This window comes from Colias philodice, chromosome 18, assembly GCF_061535455.1.
Source record: "Colias philodice isolate Cphi_HAF_F1 chromosome 18, ilColPhil1 Martin Lab GWU primary, whole genome shotgun sequence".
Classification (NCBI taxonomy): Eukaryota; Metazoa; Arthropoda; class Insecta; order Lepidoptera; family Pieridae; genus Colias; species Colias philodice.
The window spans coordinates 1,895,812-1,899,741 of record NC_143103.1 but is presented as its reverse complement, the minus strand read 5'-3'; positions in this window follow the sequence as shown (position 1 = coordinate 1,899,741).

Sequence of the window (3,930 nt, the reverse complement as noted above, 5' to 3'; positions counted from 1 at the left end):
AACGAGCGAAGTCGTCGCTTCGTCAGCGCTTGGCTACACGTGATATAATATAATACTGCTGGTCGCTGAAAGCGCTGCTTTAAAGCGTTTTATGGTTATGGACATGAGCGTAGCGATATCGGAGTTGACAAGTCTTACCTTAATTTAATTGTTAGAATAATTAATTTGGTTCTATTAACCGTCATTTGTTATTAGATATCTTATTGTGATTTTATTTGGGTTGGTTTCCTGATAGATATTATTTTGAATATCTTTAATGTAGTGTATTAGCTTGAATCATAATCGTTTCATTTCGTTAAAAAATACATTAGAACTCTACCTAGAGTTTTAAGACAATTTCTTTATTTAGGATTTCTAACCTAAATAAACTTCAAAACTTCAGTAAATTTCCCGCCAATTTCGTCGCCCGCCAATGCATCGAGCGCGGCTTAACGGCCATCATATTGTACACACGCTTCAATGGATTCTTGGTTTTTGAAAATGGAACACTGTTGGCCTTGTATGAAAAATGTGCGGCCAGCGATGGTATTTTGTTTTAAAACTATACTCTGTGTTGCTTTTTAATTTGATACGTCGAAAAATAGTTAAAGGTTATTGGAAAAATGTAATTACAATGGCATGATAAAAAAAAATTTTTTTTTTTGAGAAAAAAAGCTACATGCCGCACATGCAACAAAATATCTAATTCGTGCTAAAAGTTTTATATAGTTTTATTGGCATTAAAAAATATTTCCTATTTTTTAATATGAACCAATTTTACTTGAATTTTGTGTTGTTCCTTAATCCTAACATTTCTTTGCCATTTCGTTCTTTTTTATAGTAAACGTTATAAAATTCTTTCTTATAAAATTGAAGACATCTAGAAACATCTAGAATTAAGCATCAACATGCCTATTTGTTATCAGTTCACTAGAAAAAAACATGTTTATACATCTCGGATTTGTGTGATCCCACCATTACAAAACACCGTGTAGCCGCACCATGACGAAATTATACAAACGCAAGTGAGTTCTACATAAAATATGAAAGGAGTACAAATATAATTTACCTTACACGCGTATCATCTTAAAGTCGCCATTTTCCTTAACCTGTTTTCGTTTTTGGTACAAAATTGACTATTGTGTAAAATGGAACGACACAGCTTCTTGCTCGCGGGTTTTTGCCGCCATTTGTAAAGATTGGTGCGCAATGGGTAATTTTTTTATTTATTTCTATTACAAATATTATCAGCATCGATTCAGTCGCTAGTCGAAAAACATAAAACAGTTATACAACGACAGACAGGCAATTATAGAGAAACGACTTTGTACTGAATTTTTTTTCGTGTGTGAAAAATTTGTTAAGATAACATGGTAGGAAGGTACTTAACTTTAAAAATATTTTTGCTTCACATTTTTGTTGGTCGTTGATAGTTTTTTTATAGATGATACATTTAAAATTGTAGAAATATCATCTTTATAATACTGTATAATTTAATTAACTATTACCTATTTTAGCTGTTATAAAAACGCTTTGACACAAATAAACGTGAATAAAACACAAGTATTTCTGTAACATTATTCTGTACATTATGTTACCGCAGAGAAATATAAATATTTGTGAATGTATGGAGTTATTACTAAAATAGGCACGTATTCAATATTTGGTCAAAATGTGTTTTTGTCAATATTTTAGGTAACATCCGAGTTTTTAAGCAATAATAGTTTTTTTGGTTCTGGCTGTAGCTTTACTGATTCAGGAATCAAGGTAAATAAATGGTAATAGGTTCCAGTACCTAAGACCTTTTATCATCTACTAGCTGTGCTCCGCGGTTTCACCCGCGTGCCTCCGGTCCTGTTGGTCTTAGCGTGATGATAATAAAATACAATAGCCTATAGCCTTCCTCGATGAAATTGCTATCTAACACTGAAATAATTTTTCAAATCGAACCAGTACCTAGTTCCTGAGATTAGCACGTTCAAACAAACAAACAAACTCTTCAGCTTTATGATATAAGTATATAGATTGGTTTTACTAAGTTATTTTTCTTCCTCTGATAGTGTGTAATAATAGTTAAACAGTTAATTATTACTACTTAAATGAAAAGCTATTATGAGTATGAAAACTGACGCCTGACCCAATTTATAATGAAGCATGCTTGACGCTTATTGGACCTCTTTTGGACAGTGGTAAAATTGTTGTGTACCTATACGAAATACGAAGTTATTTGTTGTTTTTTTCCATAACGGGATGTTTTGTACATACTGAGTTTTATATTTTTGGAAATTATTTAAACTTTTTATAATTTATATCCTAATCAAAGCTGATATCCACCAATACAACAAACCAAAGATAATTACAATCCGTTTAGACTTTAGAGGCTTACACAGGTAAGTCATGTAACTAACAACTAACAACTTCTATAAAAGTTTATCGCAATCTAAGAAAAGAAAATATCCAATGAATATATTATCTTTATACTTAAGTAATCCTTACACATCTGTATTAAAATTCCACTCTTGTCAGCTCAATCAAATTTAAAGCGCAAATAAAAACCCCTGCACAGAATTAAACCCATTGATTAAATACCATAACTGTCCGAACTGAGAAACTAATTTAAATTCATTAACGGTCTCTCGTTGTCTAAATATTTGAATAATTCGATTTCGCTCTGTTGAGTTGGAATAAACGCAATTCAGGTCCGTTAATAATTAGAAGGGACAGTGGTAACAAGGGTGTAGCTATGTAAGTATAAGTGAGCTGGAGTTCAAACTCAAACTCAAACATTCATTTATTCAATAAGACTACTATTTAGTAGCACTTTCGAATCGTCATTACATAGTATTTTTAACATTTACCACCGATTCGGAAAGCAGTATCTATGGAGAAGAATCGGCAAGAAACTCCATAGTTGCTCTTTTAAATAATGTCAATAAATTTACATAATATGTAACTTATATCTAACTACATAATATGCCAAAGAACTGTCCTGTGGTTTTTACGCGACAACCCTCCATGGGTCTTTATCGTCCATATATTCCTGAATACTGTAGTACGCTCTCTGAACTAGTACATTTTTTATGTAAGTTTTAAATTTAGAACTACTAAACTCTTTAATATTGTGAGGAATTCTATATTATAAGCGTATACCTTGACCCATAAATGAATTTTTAACTTTAGCTAATCGGAAAAATGGCATTTCAATTCTATTCTTGTTCCTTGTGCCATAATCGTGTCTATCTCCTACTCTTGTGTGTAAGTCAGAGCTTTTGTGTACATGCAAAATATTATTAAATATATACTGTGATGTACAGTACAGTTGTATAGGACAACACATTTTTGAAGAATAATGGACCATTTAGGATTTTCTGTATTTATAACCAACTTCAAAAAAAGGAGGAGGTTCTCAATGCTACTGTATTTTTTGGGTTCGTAACTTCGGAATTTGAAAAGTTGGTGAACCGATTATGATGATCCCATTTTTATATGAAAGATAGTGCTTTCCCGTTGATTCTATTTAAATTTTGTCCACTTCGTAGTATATTATGACGTGTGTACGATATTTTCGACAATTGTGAACCGATTTAAGTTTTTATTTTGCTTACAAGTGACAGTCCTGTCTAAATTCTTGGCGGCTCAGATTTTATCGGTTTTTCTCTTGGGCATTTTTGTGGCACATGGATAATGTGAATGGGCATTACGAATTCAGTCTAAGCTTACAAGATTTGACTGAGCTACGCAACTGTCAGATATGATATCTGACAGATCTTAGGCCTGTACCCTAATAATAAAACATATCAAATGTAGAATAAGAGCTGCTGAAAATTATACGAGATCAGGATTAAAAATAAATCGATTTAAAATAAATCAAATGTATAAAATGAAACGAACATTTGTTAAATGATTAAAAATTTATTGATTACATTACATAATAACCACTACATTCTTTAA